Here is a 26,210-nt window from a genome sequence, read left to right as displayed (position 1 = left end):
CTGATGTTTCTTACCACATGGCCTGAGTTTCACCAATAAATCCAGTTAGGCAGAACACAGCCCATGATGACTTTTAGTCTACAAAAGTAGGATTTGAGTATACATTATTGCTGAATCATAAGAAATTATTTTTAATACAGATCCTTGATTATAGCTGAAAAACCAAGTCAGGTGACCTGCTGCTTGTCTTTGGAACCCCACGATAACATTATACATATGAATTAATTTATTCTCCCAGCCCTCTCCCTTTTCCTCACTCTCTCTCATCTGCAGTTTGAAGATCACTATTAACATTATCTTCTTTAGTTCCTCTGATGTTCAGACACTCATAAGACATACCACAACCTTCCTTGTCAGACATGATCAAAGCTTTGAAGTCATTGACAGTTTTCATGGAAGTTCTTTTGAAAACCATCTTATGATGAGCAGGTTGTCTCCTTTTATTGGGGTTTATGTGCAATTAATGCTAACATTTTATGGGTATTTTTGAATGCTTTGCTTTTGATCTGGATTCCATCCAAATGTGTTTAAAATCTTTCAGTAATGTTCAACAGTATTCTGCATAGAGGAAGACCTTGTACATTATTCATTAACTATGTAGTTGAAAATTTTTTTCTAATCACTTTTTACTGGTATATAAAATGCAAATTGATATGTTCATGTTCAATTAACTAAATTCACTTGCTAATTCTTATAGCTTACCTGGAGATTCTGCTGTGTTTTGCACATCCTTAACCATGTTTTCCATCCACAGCGACAATCATTTCTTCCTTGGCAATAGTCTGCCATGCATTCTGACCAGGATTCCCAGTGTAGTGTTACACAGAAGGGTGGGAGTGGGCATCTCAATCGCCTTCCTGACCTCATGGTGCAAACTTCAAAGATGTTACCATTAATCCTGAGGCATACAGTGAGGGTTTATAGATGTTCTTTAACAGATTAAATTAGTTTCTACTTCTAGTGTGCTAAGAGTTTATAATGTGAGTGGATATTGAGAAATATAAATGCTTTTTTCTCCAACTATTAAGCTGATCATATAATTTTTCCTTTATTTTTTTATAGTGGACTATATAGATTTTTAAAGATTGAAACAATCTCAGATAAACCCAACTTTATCTCAATTGATTCAGTTTTTAGCTAATGTAATTTGGAGTTTCTGCATCTGTGTCTATGTGAGATATTAACCTGCAATGGTTTTGTCTTATAATGTCTTTATTAGATTTTGTTGTCAAGATTATCTTGGCCTACTAATATTGGAAGTGTTCTCTCTTTTTCTATTCTTTGACAGAGTTTACATGAGATTGCTGCTATTTTTCCTTTAAATGTTTGTAATTTCTCACCACTAAATTTATCTGCACCCTGTTTCCTTTGTGGGGAGGTTTTAATTTTCAGACACATATCTTTACCAAATCTAGGCCTATTAAATTGTAAATTTTTGCAAGATCTTGTATATGTTTTAATACATCATTTTTTAAAGTAACTTGATCAATTTTATCAATATTTTATAATTTGATGACAGTTGTTTTTCATTATTTCCTATTATATTTTTAAATTTAATTATTTTAATTTCTCTAGAATCTTATAGCAATGCCTTCATTTTCATTCTAGATATTATTTGTGCTCACATTTAAACTTCACAACGACTCTTTGTAGTAGGTGTTATTATTTTGTCAGTTTTTTTTAAATGAGGAAGCAAATCTCAAAGAGCTAAGGAGATGCCCAAGTTTACTGACCTACCAAGCTGAGAGCCAGGACTCAAAGCAAAGGCTGTAGTGTCTACAACACGTGCTCTTTACAAACACATCATTCTCACTTCACAGATACATTGTAGCCATTGCTATGCTGAGTTTAGTCCTTTCAGAAAACAAAATGTATATGGTGGCAGGGTTTTTGTCCAAGAAAAAAAGAAAATGGATTAGAAAAAAGATAAATGTACTTTTCCTCAGTCCCTAAACACTTAGGAGATTCGACCTCAATACTATTTGAATCATTTCCCACTTAACATAATCTTTTATGTTCTATTTACTACCTGTGAAGATCTCCTCCCCATCCTACTAGAAAACTTTGAATTATCCTTTAAGTACCAGCTTCTATTCTGTGAAGGACTCCTCTTTTTCTATTCTGTGCCTTTGATCCTGCAAAGGACTCCTTAACTCTCCCAACAAAATAGATCTCTCTGTTGTATTGCCACTGTAGTTATTTTAAAAACCTCCATTGTAGCTCATATATTTACATATGGCCTTGTAAATATTTTTATAAACATCTTCCTTTCCTACTCAATTATCAGTCTCTTGAAAATAATAGGAACCATGTCTCCTGCATCTTTCTATCTCTGGTGTTTAACATAATCACAAAGCAGGTACGCAGTGAAAACATGACTGTTGTGCTATAGGACTACGTAGTTTTATGTGCTTTTCTCATCTCCCCTATGGCCTTTCCCTTGAGGAGTTTGCCACAGCAGAACTTTGCTTGGCATACACTTTGTTCTCTACATTTGAAATTTCTGCAAAGATAGGATGATCTGAACTACCTCCATCATTTGGGACTCCAGCTCTATTTTAAATGAAGAAATGCTGACACATGGTTACAAATGCTGGAGTATATTTTAAGTGTTCCCATTTAACCAGTTAATGCTTAAATGCATACATCAATGGCTGTTACCATCTCAATTAGAGATAACATCAAAGTGTAGATTTGATCTAAATTTGAGGCTTTACTAAATGTGAGGCTCAAATATTTATCCTGCTTCCCTTTTCCTTACCATTATTTTCCATTCTCTGTTGCATCTATTAGGAATGTACTGTATCACATACAAACCAAAAGCTTTGGTGCGGGGCATCTAACCACAGTCCTGAGAAAATCTTGTAGAACTTGCAGCTGCAATATGAGACAGAGCCACTAGGTGGAACCCTATAAAACCTATGGTTGCCACCAGCCCATTATTAATCATTTCAGTCCTTAGGATGCCAAGAGGACTGAGGAAAGCAAGAAACCAATCCCTTAATTTTCACAGAAGAGGAATCTGAAGGCCAGTCAAGGAATGGAGTAGCATATGTCCCACACTGAATTAGTAGTTAACACAAAATCAGCACCCAGAGCCCGTAATGCCCAGGTCTTTGCATTTGTCACAGTAATTGTTTTGCCCCAGGGTTATGAATGAAAAAATGTGTACAGCTTAAATAGAAACAGGAGACATTCCTTATCAGGTTCCTCCACAGCTAAACAAAGCAGTAGTGGCATAACATTAATTAACTCATGTTCTAGAGTCACACACTTTCAGTCTGAGGAAGTGGGCTTCAAGGACAGTGCCTGCAACAGTGACCATGAGAATGAAGGTATCCAGGCTTCCTACTACATCATCAAAGAGGCCTATATCACTGGTCTGAATCAACTACAGGAAGGAGCTGGAGCAGACTAAGTGGAAATGATGGTCTGTAGCTCTTCTATTAACAAATTAGGGGGTATCAGAGGCAAGTTTCCAGCCCACTGTTCCCATGGGGTAAGATGGGTCAGTCTGCTTTGCCCAGATGGGCACAGTCAGAACAGGGAGCTATGAGGATTTGGTTTTAAATGATTGTAGGACAAAACTGATTGTGACAGGTTATCATTGGTGGCCTCTCCTCCCCCTTGAGTGTTTCCTACATTACCCTCGCTCTACCATACCTCTGTCATGGAAGGGCATGTGGGAAATAAACCACAATGACATATGGTGACTGGAGAAATGGAATAATGCAATGGGTAGGGATGGCTGTGATGTTAGGACACAATCTCAGGCACATATGTAGCAGTGTTCAAAAAATGGACGCTGTTTCTATGCTGCTCCATTCCTCCCAGACATACTTACACTAAAAAAAATAACTAAAGTGAAAACATCTCTTATCTGTACAGCGGAAGTAATCTGGTCTTCTGACACAGTCTTTGTGTCATTATATTTATATATAATATGTAGCAGCCACTATAAAGAGAGGTGCTCCCTATATAAGGATTACTTAGGCTTCTGGTATCTTCATTTTCTTTTAATTTGTAAGTTGAAAGTAAAAAGTAAATCAGTTAGAAAGAAAAGAAACTGACTATAACATTCACAGAAAAAATAACATCCAACGCAGGTCAGTGCTCTCACTTTGTTAGTGATATTCCGTGTTGTTAAATAATACTTGAGAAACACTTCCATAATCTAATAATATTAAAGCATTTACTTATTCCAGGCACTGTTTCATTTGCTTTATATAATGATTATTTTACTTATTTATTACAATCATGTCTCTAAGAAGGGTAATATTACTCCAGGGTTTCAGAAGAAAATGTCAACAACAACAACAAAAATAAAGTGTGTCACAGGTAAATGTCAGTGTTGGAATTCTATACTCGGCCTATCTGACTCCAAAGCTTGTACTCTTAAGTACTACATACTTAGGTTCATTATTTGTTTCCTTGGACTCAAAGCTAAGAAAATAAACTATGGATTAACCTACTTGCACACCAAAGTTTATTTACAATAGTGAAAAATTGGAAGCCATAAAAGGTCAAAGAGCAGTAGAGTAAATTATGAAGCCACATATAGTCATGTGAAAGTATATATAAATATAAATCTATACATAGTATAGGCAAAAACATAAAAATGCTTATGGTATAATAACTTTTTAAAAGCATAATACATACCTATACAACTCTTTCTGAAAATTTTCCTTTTTTGTGGATGCTTCCCCTTTGGGAGATAAAGGAAAAAGAACAAATGTCAAGTGTTTTTTTTTTTTAATGCACGGCATATATTAGAATAGGAGAGCAAACCTAATATACTCATTCTGATCAGTACATTCTAAATGAGAATGTTTTAGTTCCTAGTGTACTAAGCTTTGTCTCACCAAGCAAGATCAAACATTTCAGACAATAATCATCATGTCCCTATTTTTGGTAAGTAGGTTTGAGAAGTAATGAAGCTGGTAAGAATAAAGCCTGGGCTTCTGATGTCCCCCACCTGGGACCCAAGCTGGAGAAGAGAGTGCCCCCAATTGTGTGATGACAAGATGGAAGGTGAGCCCTGGAGAGGCAATACAGCTGCAGGGAACACCCTCCTTAGCTTCTCCTTGAAGAACACTCAGTAAAGAAGGAAGTTCCTTACTGTGAAATTACTGACTAAATATCAAATGAATATCACACCCATCACGAGTCATATCCATCTCATGGGGTGATCCCAGAACCTTGAAAAAAAGCGCACTGAGCCAGAGTGGGCACAGTCAATGCCACTGATATTTTTAGGTTCTCTATATCTTACCCATCCTTCCCTTCCCTTCCCTTCCCTTCCCTTCCCTTCCCTTCCCTTTACTTTCCTCTCCTTTTCCTCCCTCCCTTCCTCCCTCCCTTCCTTCCTTCCTTCCTTCCTTCCTTCCTTCCTTCCTTCCTTCCTTCCTTCCTTCCTTCCTTCTTTCCTTCCTTCCCCCCTCCCTTCCTTCCTTCCTTCCTCCCTCCCTTCCTCCCTTCCTTCCTTCCTGAACCAAGTGATTAATTGCTCTCAAAGAACTAGATTATGGAGGACTGTTTTCCTTCACCTTTACATTTCTATCAACAAATATAAAAACAAGACAGAAAAAATACACAAACTTGTAAGCAGAATAGTAAATCTTACAAAAGAACAGGATCATGGATGATATGTTTGTGTACATGCCTTTCTCTCTTGTTTTGTTTTCCATATGTAAGTTACATTACTTCAAAATTTTCTTTACAAGAAGAACATTAAGAGACTGAAGAGCAGTTGGTGGAAAAGAACTCGAGAATCTTGAAAGAGCTAGCAGTTTATCTCTACTTCCTGGTAGGTCTGAGATCCTCTTTTTCTGTCTCCCTTCTCAGAATCTAGAGCTCTGATGTCATGAGCACACACCCCATACACACCTGCACATCCACACACACCTGCACACACATACACATATTGCCAAGCTTCCTACTTTCTGTTTAATAACGCACATCCTAACCGAACTTCACACCTCTAGAAACCCCTCCTCCTGGATTCCCTCTTGCTGTGAGATCTCTTCTGACTCTGGACTATCTCTGCCCCAATCTCTATACATCTTTTTTCATACTTTATCTTCCAGTAATTTGGAAGCACATGCATTTTTCCAAACACACAGAATGTTCAGTAACTCTGTGCCTCAGTACAAGCCTCACTTCTGAGAAGATCTTTCTACTTCTTCACTCCAAACTGTCTTTACTAGTCTTCAGGTGACTGGTCCTCTATGGAGCCTTCCCTACATCACACTCTCCCTCCCCGTTAGTGGCTTGTTTCCGACTCAAGGCCCAGTAATCTCTTTCTACCACTGTTTTAGAGTCTCCATTTTATAATAGAATTATTTGTTTATGTATCTATTTGTTCCTTTGGACTGGGAGGCCCTTAAAAGCAGATAGTCAGTCTTATTTAACTTTATGACTTCATATCCTAGCACAGCACTTTCACACATTAGATTTTCACCAGTAATAGGGAGAGTGATGATGATGATGATGGTGATGGTGATGAAGAAGAGGAGGAATAATAATAATATTAATAATAATACATGAATGAATCAATCAATGAAAGGGCACACAGCAACAATAAGTAAGATGTTGAAATTCTGCCGACCCTTCGCCTGCTCTGGGGGCCGGTGTAGCTCACAGCACAACCCACCGGGCTGCTCTCCCAGGGTGCTGAGTCTGTCTGGGGTGGCTGCTCCCACAGGGGCTGCAGCCCAGCCTTCTGTGAAGCACAAGCTGCCTGGGGTTGCTCAGCACATAGGAAAGACACATTGTGTCAGCAACCAGAAACTGGGGATTCTGCTTTACAAAGAATCCTGCCTCAAATTCTTAAAGAGAATTCTGCTTTAAATTGCCCTGTGACCTTGGGTAAGTCTCTGTAATTTTCCTAAGGAAATTCTGTTTTTCATTTACAATGAGAACAGTAACCCTGGTCTGTATTTTCACATCATGTGGTTGTCTTAAGAAGATTCTGTATGTGACATATCTCTTAAATAATGAAGTATGATACAGATTTAAAATTCTTACTAAATATTGTTTCTATTCTTGTATATTTAGTCTTGGTTTTCTTTCTCAGGTCATTTTGTTTTTCACTTCAGTTACAGTATTTCCATCTCCAAATCCACAGGATTAGTTGATGGGGAGGCAGAGTGTGTTGAGGAAATAACTTGGACATTTGATTCAGATTTGTGTCAAAATCTCAGCTTCATTATTTACTAGCTATATAACCATGGAAAATTTACCCAACATTATTGCTCCTCAATTCTTTCGTCTCCAAAATGGGGATACCTATGCCTTTCTTACAGGTTCAATTTGAAAATAAAGTATGATAATCTCATGACATAGCATATAAGCTCTTTAAACATACATAGTAGGTACTTAGTAGGTGGACACTGAGCAGGGAAGACACATTTGGGGGTTGCACAGACCCAAATTCCGGTGATGAAAACATTCCAATTGCCTAAGATTAAAAAAATTGAATAAGGTAAGAAAATATTTTGTCTCTTTTCAAAAGAGTGAACTGGAATTAACCAAGAAATACAGGGAGAGTCAGACCTACTCCTTGCACTTGAGGAGAGTGTTTCCTAACATTTGTGTATCTCATCCATAACCTTTGCTCCATCAGAGTATTAACTATACTACTATTTTCGTCATTTATAAAGTTGGTTGTTACTTAGCCAGATCATCCATGAAATCACAAAATATAAAGTCTTTTTGTCTAAAACTCATATACAGACTTAAAAGACAGAATCATCCAAACAAAAATTAAAAAAAAAAGGTGTGTGCAGTCTAGCTCAGAGCATTCTGCACTGCAAATTCCTGCAAATATGTGTGCCCTTAGGCCTTGCCTACATTTTTTTCACCAACTGCATAAGCAACCACAGAGAATGACATATCTTACGATTTGAAATGTTTAAGGCCAGTTTTAAAATCTGTATTACACAAAGAGTAAGTTTTTGCTTGCTTAGAATGCCCAAATTCTACTTTGTAAGAGTGTTTTCATTTCAAGCAAAGACCTGGCAGATAATTCATATATATAAGAATTTAATAGAGTAGATGCCTAGAGGATACAATTTTATCTTCTGTACATGTGCTAAAGCCACTGGCACTCTCTCCATGTTAATTTAATCGCTCGTTATCTAATAGTCAATTAAACCAAAGTTTAAAGTCAATCTGAGAAGTGAGATAATAGAGTAGCATGAGGCACTGAGCAAAGGTATCCTACCCACCTGGCAAGGGGGCACATTTGGTGAGAGAGAGGAACCTTATTTAATTTCTCCATAACTCTTTCTTTTGTCTTTGTTATCTCTATTTCTAGAACCTTAGTTTAAATGCTTAGTCATTTAGGAAACCAGAGTTTCCTCACTGGCTTCCCTGCCTGTAGTTCACTTCATTACCCTCCAACTTCTACAAGACCAGCATTTAGTCATCCATTCATTAATTCGATAAATACAGGGCCCAGCAGAGGCAAGGCCTGCTTGAGTGTGGTTGGTAGGGTAATAATAATATGGGTATAATAATTTATAGTTTTAATTTGAACATTTCACCTAATATGTCACATGGTGTGCTTGAGTGTGGTATTGTTATTGTTATGAAAAAACCATGAACGTGCTTATGATTTTAAATAAATTCTTTCATAATAAATAGGGGCATTATTTATGCCAGACCCTGAATACATGGAGCCCCTGTGATGTGCCAGGTACTGTTCTTGAGCTCTGATCTTGATTTTACCCCGCCTAACCCCTGCCTTGTGGCCTTCCTGTTGGAATCTACACCTCTTTTCTTGGCAGTCCAGGATCACACTGATCTGGGACCTGCTCACCTCCTAACCACTCCTTTCCCAGCATTTCATCCTCCAGTCCTACCATGCTGCTTGTTTCCTGCCGGGCACCCCATGTTCACACTCCTCACAGCCTCTGCATGAACACTTGTCCTTCTTTTCCTGGTGGTCTCCTCCTGACCTGTCTAAACTCACCATTTCTGGGAAAAGGAGACTGAAAAAGACAGACTCCCCCAAAGGTCCAAAGGGCATCTACTCCCATGATATCCAAAGGAAACAAACAAACAAAAAAACAGTTTATCATATATACACAAACACAAAAAGAAGACACATTATAAGGCTAATTGTAGTTATTTCTAAATAATAAAAAAGGATAGCTTTATCTTTCCATTTTTTGTATTCTCAAAATTATTTGATAATTATCTATTTAACTTCATAATTGGAAAAATAAACATTTTTAAATTAGGAAGGGTGGGGAGAAAAAGAAATCAAGAAGGAGAAAAAGAAAGATCTAGCAGCACGGAACAAATTTCAGAATGCTAAATAAGTTACTCATCATCTTACTGAGCTTTCCTTTCTTCTTGTGTAATAAAAATCACCCACATGTTTCCCATTTATAGCCAAACTCAGTTAATTACAGCATTATTTGTTGTTGCTTCTGGGCAGGGTCAATAAAGGTAATTAGATCTTTTACAGTCTTTAGAAAGTTACTCTCATTCCCTGTGAAATGTCGATATCAGATGCAGTGTGCATTAGTAAAAAGACTTGGTAAGTAACAGGAATGAGTGACATGGTCCTACGTTCAGTGAAGTAAAACAGTGAGGAAATTATGAAGATAACTCAGACGCAATTTCTTGCCCCTGAATAACCAAGAGAAATAATTTTTGTCAGAATTATTTAGAAAAAGGCCTTCCTTCTGAGGGTTAACAAAGCCAGGTACACTAAAAAATCATATGCTCTTAGAGCTAGACAGACCCTTAGGAGTTGTCAAATTTTGTTCTTAGTGGCGAAAGCTTTTCTTCAAAATCAAATGCTCTAAGTAGGCCCTGGCTGGCGTAGCTCAGTGGATTGAGCTTGGGCTGCGAACCAAAGTGTTGCAGGTTCGATTCCCAGTCAGGGCACATACCTGGGTTGCAGGCCATGACCTCCAGCAACCGCACATTGATGTTTCTCTCTCTCTGTCTTTCTCCCTCCCTTCCCTCTCTAAAAATAAAAATAAAATAAAAAAATCTTTAAAAAAATTAAATGCTCTAAGTAGAAGCTAGATACCATTCATAACCTTTGGGTAGCATGACAAAGAAGAAAGAGCAGGAGTTATAACCTTAGACAAATCTGGGCTTGAATTCCAGCTCCATTGTTGGACAATACTTTGTCTACCTGGCTCTCTATTTTCCTATGAGTAAAATAAGACTAATAACATCTACTTCAAATATTGGTTGTGAGAACAAATGAAATGCACCTTGGTTGTGTAGGTGGTATTAGTAAGCACATGCTGTAGTTGGTTAGCCCTACTAAAACTGAAAACTAGGGAAATGAGTTTGCCCCTTGGAAATTAAAATTAAAACTGACATATGAAAAATCACTGAGCAAATGAGAATAATTTATAATTCAGCAGAACTGGTTTGAGTCTGATTGAATTTATTAACATTTAAAGAAAGAATGGGAGGCCCAGAAGGAGGGATTGAGAATCTCAGAGGCATTCCGCATGTTAGCATTTGCACAGCTAGTCAATAATCTCCAAGTCCGATTCATGAAGGGATCCCCGCTGTGGAAGGCTGGAGGGAATTATTGTCCAGAAGCATTAGATTTCTATTTTCACAGGCACTATTGCCCATACTTGCAGATGTGGGTATCAGGGTGTTTAAGAATAATGCGTTGGGTGCCTCTGACTTCCCTAATGACAATTACATGCCACTCATGCCACATCTGCGGCTTATTTGGAATTCCATGTAGGTCAGCCTCTAGCAACAGTACACAGCGGTCACTTGGAGGTTGAACATTTCAACCTCTGTGGTCACTGCTTCTTTTGGTTAATTCATAAACTGGTATTTTGTTCCGTGTCTCAGTTCTGTGAGCTTTATAGATATAACCCTGCTGAAGGGATAAATCTACTCTTTGTACTGACAAGGTCAGCAAGGACTCAGATTGGGGAAAATTCAGCAAGACAATACATGTCCCATGGTGAGGGTCCCCTTGGAGGAGAGCTGGCAGCCTGCTTTGGTGGGGCAACCCAACATCCCCTTATGGCTACATGAAATCTTTTTAAATTTCCATCCTAGTCACTCGTTAAGTATTCATTACATCTCTTTCTTATTCCAAGGTGTCTTTGTCTTTGGTTGGATATTCCCTGCAGAAACCACTGAAACAAACATTTGTGTGCACATAGGATATTTGGGAAGTGATCCCAAGAATCACCAATTAAAAAGTGGAGTCAGGAGACAAGAAATGGAAAAAAGCCAGAAAAGTTTGCAATATCAAGCAACTTAATACTGAGGGCAACTAGGGCTCAATCCCAGTGGAAATTTAGAGACAGTGTAGAACACGGCAGAGAGTTCTTCACACCCTGCCCCCCTGGATAAGGAAGATGTATGTTTATCTGCTCATCCCATTTCTTTTTGTCTTAGGGCTGCTGCCTGGTGCATCAACTCCTGGCACTTCTAGCCTGCTGGGGTCTGTAGTCTGGAGGATGTGCTCAGGTAAAATCTTAGGAGCTTTTGATAGAACTGCATAGACATGTACTAGAAAGGGGAATGTCGGGAGGGAGGAGTGAGGACAAAGAATGGGGCAATAAACAGCATCTGCTCCACGGTATGTCATGAAAGAATAAGGCACAATTAATGCGATCAAATGCTTATGACTTGGCATAATTCTAAATGAAAATCCAGTTCACTCACAGAGGTAAAAGCAATGGAAGACTTCTCTGTGGTTTCAGATTTGGCTTCCAGCAAGGCACCAGAAGAAAGTGAAGGCAAATCTGAGCCTGATTCCTATTTTTTACATCCTCTGGGATTGGAATAATGGTGACTATAGCAACTCACTCCTCCAAGCAATGCTAAGGCACAATGGAACAGTCTTGCCTTATGTTTGCACAGTAAGGCCTCACTTAAAGTTGTGGATAGGTTCTGAGACTTTAAGAAAAACAATGTATCATGAAAGCAATTTTACCATAGGCTAATTGATATAAGCAAGAGTTAAGTTCCTAGGTGTCTGATCAATGTTCTAACAAAATGATGTTGAATGAAACACCATTATTCTAGGGACTGCTATATTCTCTTTCAGCGTCTGGCCGAACCCCAAACATGGGAGTCTGCCATCTTAGGCAAGTGTGAAGAGAACAGAACACAAGTCCAAATTTCTCAATACTCCCAGTGCAAGTGATACCACATTTATTTAAATTTCTCAGTTTTATTTAAGATTCACCGAAGACTCCCCACCCGCCTAAATCTGTGGGAGATCCAGTATCAGTTACTTGGAGGGCTGTTGCTTTGAGCTCCTTTCTCTTCCCTTGTATGTTACAAAAACACTAGATGGGCAGTGGCGGGGGGGCACGGGCGTGGGGGTGCTCAGACAGGCCTGAAACAGGGTCCCCTGGGCATCAGGAACTGGAGCAGGAGGAAGCAAGATCACAGTGAGCATGTCTCTGCAGCCCTTGCTCCTCAGGGCTGTGTGATGCCTTGAAGGAGTAGTGGCCCCCCTAACTCTTGTGCTCCAAACTGCAGTGAAGGGTCCCTGTTCAGCTTTCTGTCCAGAAGGATGACTCTTAGGGGACTCCAGGCCCTCAAAGTGACACTGAGTCCAGCACTTCTTCACACAGTGGCCTTAGGCCACAGTGCCCAGCTCTGACCTGCACTCCCCCCTGCCCTTTATTCCAAGATCCCAGTGGGTGTAGGTTTCCCTCCCTGACCCCCAGACCACAAAACTAGAAGTCAGAAGTGCTGTTTACTTTCCTGTTTTTGAACAAGAAAGTCTAATTGCTTCACTGGAAATAGCTTCTTTTTACTTGGTTATTTTCAGCTTCCCTTTTTTTGGCCTACAAATCCACAGACATTTGCACACACAAACTTGGGGAGAGGGAAGTAGGAAAAACCCACTTTGTGCTAAAGGGGTTGAGAGGGCAACACAAAGCCCCACAGCTGCTCAATCACCACTACAAAGCACCAGCGAGTATCCTGAAAGGCACCTCAAATGCTAAAAGCAATACAAGGTCTGGCCTAGAATTCCGCCAGAAAATTTCAGGAGTTGTAATTGTTTACTCATCTAAGTTTCTGATAGAAGTATTCTTGCCTTGATTTGGCCATCACCTTTATTTCAAGGGCCTCTGATTTCAGCCAGTCTTTACCTCCCACATGCCTACCCCCCACTTTGCCCCCCTTTTCATCAGCTAAGACCTCCATAGCCGCACTATACTGTTTATGTGCTGGTTAGAGACAAAGAATTCACAGAGCGTTTTCTTTCCGATGTTAATACTTTGAAGTGGGCCTTGCATTCCCTGTCTCCTCTGTTGACCTCACTTTGATGTGCAGTGCGGTGGGTGACACTTGTGTTGACACTTTTAAGATAACTTCAGGAATCTCACTGAAGGCTTGTAAGCTGTCTGAACTAACTAACTAACTAATTAACTAACTATACATTTATGACAGAAATATTTAACATTTGTTTAGTACAATAGCTTTCAATCTAAATGGAGAATTGCTAAAGAAGTTTGTTAAAAGTATACATTATAGTACACTACATTCTAATTCAGTAGGTCTGGTATGGGCCTCAGAAAGCTGTATTTTCAACGACAACTTTCAGATCCAGGAGGTTAGAGGACCCCTTTCTGTAAAACACTTAATTGGTATCATCTATGTGTAAGGCAATTTGCAAAGAGCTTTGCAGGACTTATTTTATCAAATCATCAAATCAATGTTATAACAAAATTATAGAGAAAGAGAAAGAGAAAGAGAAATTAAAACCTAATGTCATTAAACAAGCACATTAGATCAAATATTCAAATTAAATTGTATCTACATGGTTGCAAATCCCAAACTCTTTCAATTACATTTCATTATGAAATAAATTCTAGTGTTAAGGCTACTTTAGTTGTAGCAAAAATGGCAATTCTCTACTAATATACCTTAGTTTAAAAAAAACCTTGTTCTTTAGTCATAACTTTTGTATTAATCTTGTCCATTGGATTATGCAGCGATAACAAACAACCCCTGGAGAAAAATGGCTTAAAACAATTCAAATTCACTTTTACTTTCCTTTCTTGCCCACCTGGAGTTGTGCTAGGGGTTCTGTTCCATGTTGTCTTCATTCGGGGACACAAAGTGCCAGAGCCATACAACTCCCGTGGCAGGGAGGGAAGTAAAGCAGAAAGTTATCAGCTCTTCCAAAGCAGTGGTGTGGCCAGGCTTAACATTAGGAGGAGAGAGCAGTGCAGTGCTACTTCATGCTCAGAAAACAGAGGTTGGAAATACTTGTGAACAGCACACATGTTCACAACTACTACAACTGGAAAAAGGGGACCTGGGTTCCAATTCTGCTTCATAATGTACTAACACTATTACTTTAACCAAGGGAATAGGTCTAGATTTCTTCATTTCCTAACCATGTAGAATCACATTTATATTGTATGGTTGTTGTGAAAATCAAGTAAGACTGAATTTGTAAATTCAAGCAGCTCAGTGCCTGAAGCAAAATAGATGCTTGCACTAAAGCTAATTGAATTAGAAATAACACTTTGCTGACTACAGTCACCTATGCACATACCAATGCTGTTTCAGATTCACATGGTTATTTTATTTTCGTATTTAAATTCAGGTGTGGTGTCTAATGAAATTTGGGAAATTACCGTGTGGGGAGAACTGAAGGCACACTAACTTGCTAATAGGAGAAGCTGTCATAGGCTGGGTTCCCTGGTCAACAGACTCAAGGGCAAACATTTGTTTGCAGGAGCAGCACCCACAAATCGGTAAGGGAGCTGGACTGCATAAGAAACTGACTTGCTATGCAGTGATAACAGAACCAATCTACCTGGGAACTCAGGAGCTGGGATGGCCTTCAGGGATGTTCTGGATTACGGCCCCTAACCCGGGGCCGGGCGGGGCCCTTGGAGGGCAGTTTCTGGAGAGGGACTTAGCTGAGAGCCCTAACCAGGCGACAATCGGCCCAGCTGGGGAAACCCAGTGGGGAAGGGCCAGTACTGAGAGCTTCAGGTGTGAATCAAGGGGTCTGAACAGTGTGCCAGAGGATCCACTTTAAAAGTAAACCTGAAAATGCAATAAGGCTGTGAAACATTTGAACAGTAAGTTAACTGAGGTATTTGAGGTTTACTATTATAACATATAAACAGTGACATTTACAGGAAAATGCATAGTTGGTGTAGAACCCAGTTCTTTTTCTCTTGCCTTGCTGTTGTCCTCGTCTAGAATTAACGGGCCTCCTAAGGACCCCTGTGAGAATGTGAGGTCTAAAGCCAAAGAAGGAACTTACTTTTATGACAATTACCTCAGATACAATTTCAAGATGGCAAAAATGATTATCTGACTTATTTCTACCATGGTTGAAATGCTTCCTAAAGGTGTAATTCTTAGGCTGGAATATTAAACTTCCCCAGGAGTACTTAGGGATGGTGCAGGGAGACCTGAGGGCATTTCTGTGTGGGGGTGATCGAATGACTTCAAGGGTGGGGGGAGGGGAGCAGCCTTAATAATTTAATGGTTTTCAATTTACAAAACATATATACTAAGATTTACAAAATTGCACTATTTTAAGAATAAAATTATATCCTTTATAGATGTAAAGGAGCCTTTCATTTTATACTAGAGCATTCAAACCACATGGAGACACAAGTTCATTCTGCTGTGCCTTTAAGGGCTTCACTGGAAAAGTTTGAATACTCTTCTAAACTGTTAGAGCTTTTCCATTATTGTCTGGTCATGTTTCTTTCACATTTGACTATTTTTATACGGAAGAGGCACACCTCAATCAATCAATCATTCCCTCGGGAAAGAGAACAAATAAAGGAGGCTTATATGGCTGCTGCAGAACACTGAGGGGAGTGACATACATCTCTCCTGCGGAGGGCCTTGGGTTAGCAAGCACAGCCACACTCCGAAGAGATATGAAGATCCTTCCATCTCAGAATGTCTTCCAAATTAGGCCATGGTGCAGTATAAGTAAAAATAGGATGTGAAATAGTATTTACCAAGCATTTTCCACAAGGCCAATACCCTTTACAAAGTTTATCTCCTATAATCTAGTTTTCAAGAAGTGTTTCTTATCCTGATCTGAGGAATAAAGAAACTGAAGCATAGAGATGGTAAGAAAATGGGTTAGGGCTTAATCTCAGGTGTGTTGGTCTTCAAGGCTACAGCTCATTTATCCATGTTAAACTAGTTAATGGCCAAAATATTACATTTTTATAGCTAATATAGGAAAAGTCCTATAGTACAGACAAAGGTGTCTGGGCTTTGGGATCAGGCAGAAGTTTAGATCCTGGTTCTGTCATGGACTGACTCTATGACATTTGGAAAGGGCTTAATATTTTTCAGCCTCAGATATTTTATCCGGAAGATGCAAAAAGTACATAAATAAAAGCACAGCAAAAATTGAACAAGCAATGCTAATTTTGTTAAAGATTGTATTTGAGGTACACAAAATAAGCTAGAAGCTTCCAGCACTAGTGTTATGTAATTCCTTAAATGAAGACATCAATTAATATGTCTAGATGAATATGCCCCTCCTCCTTCCTGGCCTACTTAGGATGAAACCTGGGAGGCCCCGGCAGTCACTCAGGAGTCCTGCCTGGACAGAGGCAGGACACGCTCTGCCTCTATGGTTTCCTATCTGTTTAATTCAGCCTGGCCCTGAGATGCCTGCGCTTCTCCAAGACAGTTGGAGACAATCAGATCATCAAATAGCCTCCTTCAGTTTTCCCAATGAAGCCTTGGTAGTATTTCCAGTATTATTATTCTCCTTCTCCTTCTTCTTCTATTTTCCTCTTCTATCTGACCCATTTTTGCATGGGATGTTTTCTCTAGCAATTGAACAAGTTTTAATTAAAGCTGGTAATTCTGCGGTGTCTTCTGCATGCTCCCTGATGAGTGTTATATAAATGGACACAATAAACAGACCATCTAATATAGATAGAGTCTACAGCTGCATCTGCTAATTAGGACCAATAAAAGGCTTTTGGGGCAAGAGTTCCCATGTGACATTTGTTTAATTAAAGCCTTTGTCTGCTCTACTCAGAAGGGTGAAAAATATTCCACTTACAATGTACTGAAAACAAACATAGCCTTCAGAATGCTGAACATTCCATAGTAATCCATTCTGAGCTCCCAGAAGGAAACTTTCAGCCAAAATCATATTTTTCTTGATAATACATACACTGTTCTTGTCATTTTAATTAGACCAGATAATTTATTCTATTTCTAAATCTACATGTATATATACATAGGAGCATGCCTGGCCAGTAAGCTTTAAGGGCAGAATAGCTTCCGAGACAAGCCAGGGAGGACTGGGGCAGGGATCACAGGGCCTAACTGCAGAATGGATCTCTCACACATCACCCTGTGGAAGATAAGCTCATTTTGGCCAACGAGTTATTGTTTGCTCACAATAACAGGCTGAGTTATTTACTATAGATATTTATAATAGTTGTTACAGGTCGAGGAATAACATGCATTGTGATAAGATGGTAAAGTGGAAAGGGCCTTTGGCAGAGAGACAGAAGTATGGATTTCAGTCCTGACTTTGCCATAAATTTAGAAAATCATTCTTTAAGTCGTAGTTGCTTTATCTTTAGAAATGAAAGTGTGATGTTTTACTTGCTTGATTTCAACACTTTCCTGGACTTTGATTATACATTCTTTAATCAAGAGGATTTTTCCAAATATGAGTCATAGAAATTGCCAATTTTAAAATAATTAAATATAAAAACACATATTAATAAGTTGGTAAGTTGTTCTTTCAAGCTCTATCTTGTAGAGGTCTTATTATTTGATTATATATGTATATATATATGGCAAAGTAGCTTTTAATTCACTATAAAGAATTTATTTTTAAGGTATATTTTATTGATTATGCTATTACATTTGTCCTATTTTTTTCTCCTCTTTATTTCCCTCCACCCTGCATTCTCTTCCACCAGGATTTCCTCCCCCCACCCCTTAGTTCATGTGCATGGGTCACAACCCTCTCATCCAAGGTTCTAATAGCCAACTCTTTCTATCCATTCCCGGTATTGATAATTGATTAGTAATCTAAGTTGTTTTGCAACATAGGCAGAAGATCAGTCTATATGGCAATCCCTAGTTCATGGTTTAGCCTCTTTTGCTAAAAATAAGAAAAATCACAGTGTCTTGATTCAATCTCTTTTCTTTTCCACCTCTTCATGTTTCTGAAATCAAGATGTTTCTCAAAATCAAAGCTGAAATGGGCTAGCCTAAGTTGTAACAGAGCTGTCATTGCCTACAGATAAGCAAATTTAGTTGTGTGTACATGTGTTTGTCAAGATAACTTTTTATCTGACACTTACCTTTTCAGTTTAGTTGCTTGCACTATACCAGGGGTTAAATGTAAACTTTTAACTTTGGAAACTTAATTGTTCCAAACCATACTAAATATGCTTTATGGAATATTAGGGTAGAAAGCAGTATTGAAAAAAACAGTCATTCTAAATGTTGACACTTTCCTGTCACACATAAATCAATAAATAAAAAATAGTAAATTTCTCAACTCTCTCAGGGCAGGTAGTGATATATCAATGCTAGGGAAGGTTGATCTGATCAGGTCGCATGTGTGAAGAACTGTGACTTCAGACCCAGAATTCTATCTTTCTAAACTTCATTCTCTCTCTTCTTTCCTTCCTTCCTTTGTATTCCTCCTCTTCTTTTCTTTCTTGACTATTTTTAATATCTTTACATTATTAAAAATACAATGCTGGCATCATCCACATATGGCAGTGTTGTAGGTTTGATCTCTGGTCAAGGCGTATACAAGAATCAACCAATGAAAACATAAATAATTGGAACAAATCAACATTTCTCTCTCCCCCCTCCCTCCCTCCCTACTTTCTTCTCTCTCTAAAATCAATAAACTAAAATAAATCAATGCAACTTTAAAATTACAAAGAAGAAAGTAAAATAACACACAGGATCTCATCACCCAAAAATAATGATTAGTAATAGTAGGAATATGTCATTCCAGAATTATCTATATATGTATGTACAGATAGAGGGGCAGACAGACACTGGCATACCTTGGATATATTGCAGACTTGGTTCCAGACCATGGCAATGAAGTGAGTATCACAATAAAGTAAGTCTTAATGATTTTGCAGGTGAAGAAGGGTCTTGCCTTCAAATTTGTAAGAAATGCAACACCTGTGAAGTACAATAAAATGAGGTATGACTGTAGATAGATAGAAAATGTTAAGATATGTGGGGCTGATTTATGCATATCTCTTAAATTTAATGTATTTAATTTATTTTAACTTTGAAAATAAAAATTAAATATAGAGCCTGGCTGATATAGCTTAGTGGATTGAGCGTGGGCCTGTGAACCAAAGGGTCATGGTTCGATTCCCAGTCAGGGCACATGCCTGGGTTGTGGGCCAGGTCCCCAGCAGGGGACATTTAAGAGACAACCACACATTGATGTTTCTCTCCGTTTCTTTCTCCTTCCCTTCCCCTCTCTTTAAAAATAAATAAATGAAGTCTTTAAAAAATTGAATATAGAAAATGGCTTAGTATATACACAAATATTTCCTTGCCCTGTCCAGAACTCCTCAAATTAATGGCTGATTCTAGGTCTGGAGCAGGAAACACAGGGGATGATCCTGGAGCATTTCGTGGTGCCAGGAGGTAAGAAAATGCAAAAACACAGCCCCACAAGGATGAGGATATCTGAGAGGGATACAGGAGCCAACTGAAAGCCTTCCTGTGACCAAAGGTGAAATGATTTGAGCAGCAAATTTAGTAAAATAGTATTGGATTATAACACAAGTTAGAAAATAAATATCCATCAACCATGCTGATAATAAATAAACTAATAACAAAATAGATAAATCTCTGCAGAAAAAATCGCAAATATTTATATAGATATTTCACCCTTAAAAATGTGAAGCATAACTCCTGATGCCTTAAGGGCAAACTAGGTATAGTGACTTCACTCCAAAGAGTAAAGTATAAAAAGTGGGAAAAAGAATAAAGTGAAGAACCCGACAACCACCCACTACCTCAGCCAGGTGACTAAGGTTAATAGTGATAAATCGTGTCAACAGTATGGACCCTTGGTACAAAGTGATGAAAATGGCACTGTACCTTGGTGATCATCCTCTCCAAAACGCACAACCTCAGTCTAACCATGAAAATACATTCAAATAAATCCCAGTTGGTAGACATTCTGTAATTTGCCTAACCTGTTCTCATCAAAGCTGTCTAGGTCTTCAACATCAGGAAAAGTCAGAGAAACGGTCATGGCCAAAGGAAGCCTAAGGAGACATGTTCAGTAGATGTGAGGTGATCTATCTAGATGGCATCCTAGAACAGAAAATGATCAGGTAAAATGGAGAAACTTTAAAAAACTGAACTATGAATTTTAGTTAGTTATAATGTATCAATAATGACAAATGTAATGTAGTGTAAGATGTTAGTAACAGGGATACTGGCTGGGGGGGGGAGTGGGTAGATGGAACTCTCTGTATCATCCTCACCATTTTCTTCTAAATCTGCAATTTTTCTAAAGGAAAAAGTTACTTTTCAAAGTGAAGTACTCCAAGAGAATTACTGTACTTTAAAATTATTTTTCTATCACAATAGATAATTCCTAAAATATATTTCTATGTATTACATGTGTGCATTGGAAGTTGAGATATTAGTCATATTTTTAAAGTATTTTTCAATTTCTGAATTTCCATTCACTGTCATCTTTGATAGGTGACAAATAAGTACAATTATATTTTATTCCTTCTTCCTTTCTTTTACCTAATTATTTTCACTGTTATGCCATTATATTTAAAAGATTGTATATTTATAACATAAATTGTGTTCTATAACCATAGCTCCTGCAGATGGTTAACTTTAGCTCTATATTTAAACAATTCAGTGTTAGTATTTTACCCAACTTTATCCATTTCCAGAGTTCTTATTTAAAATACAACTGTTGATCCTCTGGGCCTCATTATCAAGTATATTTTTTGTTTTGCAAGAGTAGCTCATGGATTTTCTATTTCCTGAGACCTGGGATGCTCGAAAATATCTATCCATAGTTTTATGCTTGAAGGGAATGTAGCTGGGGATAAAGTTGCTATGTCACAGTTTTTATCTGTGCATGATTTGTGTTAAAAAATAAGAAACTGTCTCTGGCTGGACAGCTCAGTTGGTTAGAGCATCATCCAGTTATGACAAGATTGCAGGTTCAATCCCTGGTCAGGGAACACACGAGAATTAATTAATGAATGCATAAATAAGCAGAACAACAGATTGATGTTTCTCTCCCTCTCTCTCAAAAACCAACCAATCAATACATATTTTAAAAAGTAAGAAACTTACAATAAATGTTTTCTTAACTCTGTTAGCCTATATGTATCTATTTAATTAAATAGCCCCATTGTTTTTCAGTCTCACATAGTTTAAGTCTAAGACTTTTCACATTCAGAATTAAACAATTTTACTGAGTCAGTTTTGCTCATGGGATGTTTTAGGAATATATATACTTACACATACATGTGTATACATCCATTATACGTATCCATTATACATAGATTTAGAAGCTAGAATAATGGATGAGATTAAATAAAATTAAATGGAGACATGAAAGAAAGGGAAGGGACAAAAAATATGGCTGTTTTGAACCAACAACAATTGTTTAAGAAACTAATATCCAGTTTAGAATATGATTTTCCATATAAAAGTTTAGATCTTTAACACTTTTCCTGACAAAAATCTGAGAACACTTTACATGGGATCAGGTGGAACAAAGGGTTTGTAATGAGAATTCCTGGGTGAAGAACTGTGAGTTTGGTATTACTGACAGCACCATTTGTTGTTACAGTGTTCATTATCCCTGCTGACCTTGAGAATGGCCTCTGTGCCCCGGGTACCCTGGGCTTGTTTTAGCAGTAGTATGATTCCCGCTGAGACCTCATCAATTCTGTGTATCTGTCTCCACATTTATCTCATCGGCAGCATGCTCTCCACCTGTTAGACATGTGAGGTGGTCACAGAGCACAATGTCCAGGTAGAGAGAAATAAAAATTTATGTCTGGAGGTGGAGGCTGCCAGGTCCACTTTAGAAAATTGTCAATATTGGAGTAGAGCCCTTTCAGCAGCAACTTTTAGATGTGCAAATGCAAAGTAAGCAGAAGCTATTGAATTGAGGGAAGGTGAGTAGGATCTTCAGGTTCAAAACAGGCTGTCACCTAACCCTTTGGTTACAGAGCTGGTGTCTCTGTCACTTGCCCTCCCCACAACGAACCCAATTCTTTGTTCAAAGATGATTCATCACACCACCTGAAACTTTTTAAAAATGATTTCATTTATTCATTTTTATTGAAAGGGTAACGGAGGGAGAAAGAGAGGGAGAAAAACATCGGTGTGAGAGAAGAACCCACAACCCAGGTGTGTGCCCTGCAGGGAATTGAACCAGTGAGCTTTCACTTTGGGGGGCAATGCCCAACCCACTGAGCCACCCTCTGAATTCTGCCACACAGTAGCCATCAGGGCTTTTTAATTGACAAGGAAAAGGTAGCTTTGGCCAAAATAGATATTGCATTATAATGAAACAGGGTGAATCCAGAAAGATTTCAGTGCTGCTGTGTCTCAAGAAGATACTGGACTTAGAGGTAGAACACTGAATGGCCTGTTTCTCACCTCTGCTCCTGTCTTTCTCGATCTCATTCCAGATTGAGATCCTTCGTTTACATTATTCAAGTCTATATGAAAGGATTACTTTCTCTATAAAATTGGAATGACAATACATGATAAAGAAAAATGTAGTTATGATGATGATGAGAGGGATGATGAAGTAACTACTTGGTATGCCTGAAAACAAGGGTGCTGTCTGGTTGCTAGGGTGGTTGTGAATAGTGGACAAAACCATGTATGGAGAAATATAGCCAAGTCTTGACATACAGGAAATTAAAAGGAGAGTAAGTTTCCATCACAACTGGCCTTACATTCTTTGTTAATATAAATAGTAGCGAGCATTCATCAAACACTTACTGTGTACTAGGCAACTTTTGAATTTAAGGTTTTAGGTAAATTATCTTCTTTAATATTCTTGACAACTGTATGAGGGGGGTGATCTCATTTTCCTCATTTGCCAGATAAGGAGATGGAAATACAGACAGGTAAGAAAGTGTTAGAACCTGGAATCGAAGCTTGCCCATCTGACTCAATTGTTTGTACTCTTAACCTCTATGTTACACTAACCCTCTGCTTGAATTTTAATCCAAGATAGTAGCAAACTTGTAAAGAATTTAACCGATGCAATTTTAAAAAAATAATTTGAGACAGATTTGGTTTTTATAAAAATCACTCAGAAGGTAAAATAGAGAAGACTTCATGATACAAAGATTAGCTCTCAGTGTTGGTGGTAAAATTAAGAATAAAACTAATTGTGTGCAAAGAAATTGGAAATATACGTGACTCAAAATAACCCAAGTAAATATTTCACAGCCCTGCGTCCATTTGATGATTTTAAAGGGTTCAGACCAAGGTCATTCAGCATGCTGGTTTTTCAGAAAGCATAGTTCTCCCTCTTTCTCCTGTAAGGCAACAATCTAGCTTCACGGTGGGACCAAAGACTTTTTTAAAGAGTTACTGACATGTCAAGCCTTGTGATAAAACAGCCTCAGATGCATGAAGAGATGAGTCAGGTATTCAGCATTTCCAGAATCAGACTGAGAGGGAGGTCCAGAGGGTCACACGAGGCCTGAGTTTAACTATCTCTAAAGCACAGGCACCCAAAGGGAGTATCTCTGTGCTGCAAATCCTCACCCCAACAACTGCAGCTGGAAGAAAGCCTAACCGAGTCAAAATGTTTCATCTTTATTCCAGGCACAGCGCCAGTTTCCATTTGCAAGTCGATGATAGAAACTTCGGTTTCTATCCGAAGGTTTGTCTTAGCAACTGGCTTTCACTTCTCAATTTCTCTTCTCTCTCTCTCTCTCTCTCTTTCTCTCTCTCACACACGCACACACACACACACCACATATATGTATAAGTACAGATGCATACATATGAGTATATAAGTGCATATACACATATATGCCTGCAAACATTAGTGATTAATTTTCCTTGGATCTATTGTTTTTAAACAAATTCAGTTCCTGACAACATGGATATCTTTTGTTTCCTTTCAGATAACTCAGAAATCTCTTTAGTTCCTTGAATTTTTTTTAGTAGTTTATTTTTATGTTCTAAATTCCTTCAAATTCTTCTCAGGATCAACCTCTCTAAGTAAGTAATGGATTCAGGGCAACAAAAAATAGCATTTTTATTTCTAGTATCCCAAGTCTATTTCATGGTATTTTAGTTTGTCTTTGCTTTTACAGAACATAGAGGTCTTGCTGTTCTGGTCATAAGAAGAAAGAAGTCCATTTATCCAGTGCCTCCCACACATGCTCTGACCAGGAATCAACCCGCATCCCCCTGGTGCACAGGACGATGCTCCAGCCAACCAAGCCACCCAGCCAGGGCTCAGCAAATATTGTCTGAGCACCAGTGAGGTGCCAACTATTATGTTTATTATGGGGAAATGCATCATCTGCATTCTATATTTCCTTAGGAGGCAGAGAGTCAAAAGAAAATGTTGTTTAAACTCTAATAAGGAGAACAAGCTGGGGAATATCAAAACCTTAAAAGATATTCAGTCTATAGAAGATCTAAGGGCACAAGGTCACCTAATGAACTTAAATGCAAAAGGTGACAAGCCTCTCTGATGGAAGGGCTTACCTTTGGCAAAGCAGTGAGAGAAGGATGAAGCTGCACACGGGTAGAAGAAAGTAGATGAAATTTTAATTAATGTTTAAATACTGAGGCACAAAGATCTCCACGCCTCCCCGTTAATTCTTTCCCTGGGCCTTCACTGACAGCTCACAAGGAAGATTGGGTCAGAGAGGAGGAAATGAAAGAGACTCTTTCTATGGTGCAAGTGTTCATGGTCTAAGCCTGAGGGTGAGGAGAGGTAACTGAGAGAAGCTTTCTCCCCCAGGCACTGAGACCTAGGAGGCGGCATTCCGTCACACTGGAGGAAGCAGGAGTGCTGCCAAGAGAGGGCTCTTCCCAAGACATAGGTGCACAGGGCCTACTAAGCCTAGAGGACAACAGCAAGAAATCCTCCAGCAGTCCAGGCCTCATAATAATTATGAGGAAGCATCTGGGGATTTGAAGACTGTACTGTATAGAATATAATGGAAGCAATAATAAGCTCAGATCAACCAACAGAGGCAAGAAAAAAGGAAGAGAGGGATATAGAGCAGATGGGACAAATAGAAATTGAATACCAAGCCCTGGTCAGATAGCTGAGTTGGTTGGAGCGCCATCCTAATATACCAGGGTGGTAGGTTTGATTACTAGTCAGGGAACCTATTGGAGTCAACTAGTGAATGCATAAGTGGGTGGAACAACAAATCTCTCTCTCTCTCTCTTCCCCCCTTCCTATTTCTCTCTTCCTTCCTCGCTCTCTTTAATACTCAATCAATAAAAAATTTTTTTGAAGTAATTAAACACAGAGATGGTAGAGTAATCCAACCATCTCAATAACTATATTAAGTGCAAATGGATTCAACACAGTAACAGGTCAGGCTGGATTTTAAAAATGGCCCAACTCTATACTGTTTACAAGTGACACATGAAACACAAGCAAGCTGATGATAAGGACATAAAATAATACACAAGGTGGGGCAAAGGTAGGTATACAGTCGTGAGTGCATGAAATACACTTTATGGTTATATTATTCTTATTATTTGTTAATTATTGTATTATTCTCCACATAAACCACTGTAAACCCACTTTTGCCCCACCCTGTAGTTTTCAAACAATAAGCATAAACTGCTGTGACTTATGATTCAGAAAGGTGCCCACCTGATAACACCTTGCTGTAGGAATCAATCAGCCTTTCCATGTTTCCATATCGATAGCCTGGGAAACATCTTAGGCCTCGGGAAACATCTTAGGCCTCCATTTCTCCACTTGTGCTGTGTTTCACTTGCCATACTCTCTCTCTCTCATGAACAGCACCCATGTATTTTTCTGATTGTTTATTATGAACCTAATGCTATGAAACAATTAAATTCACCAAATTCATCAAAGTTTACAATCTCATTAGGAAGGTGTGATACAGAAACAGATAATAAGTGTTAAACAGCTGGGTAAGGGTAGTCCTTCTACAGATATTTGGAAAAATAAGTCTGATAAGGATAAAAGTGAGACAGAC

The 26,210-nt window shown here is 38.5% G+C and overlaps 1 long non-coding RNA gene across 2 annotated transcripts; it reads right to left on the bottom strand.

Moving 5' to 3' along the window:
• Positions 1-1,579: 1,579 nt before the first annotated feature.
• Positions 1,580-25,919, bottom strand: LOC118501234. Of its 2 annotated transcripts, XR_004903847.1 has the most exons (5): positions 22,603-25,919; positions 20,190-20,310; positions 19,019-19,152; positions 14,039-14,108; positions 1,580-1,854 (listed from the first exon to the last, which is right to left on the bottom strand). It is a non-coding gene; the product is annotated as an uncharacterized LOC118501234 (long non-coding RNA). The 2 variants fall into 2 exon arrangements; XR_004903846.1 differs by lacking the exon at positions 22,603-25,919 and having other exon boundaries at positions 20,190-20,494.
• Positions 25,920-26,210: the final 291 nt, after the last annotated feature.

The sequence above is a fragment of the Phyllostomus discolor genome, chromosome 6, assembly GCF_004126475.2.
Source record: "Phyllostomus discolor isolate MPI-MPIP mPhyDis1 chromosome 6, mPhyDis1.pri.v3, whole genome shotgun sequence".
In the NCBI taxonomy this organism is placed as follows: Eukaryota; Metazoa; Chordata; class Mammalia; order Chiroptera; family Phyllostomidae; genus Phyllostomus; species Phyllostomus discolor.
The sequence above is the reverse complement of the archived record's forward strand: the minus strand, read 5'-3'. Positions and strand labels throughout refer to the sequence as shown.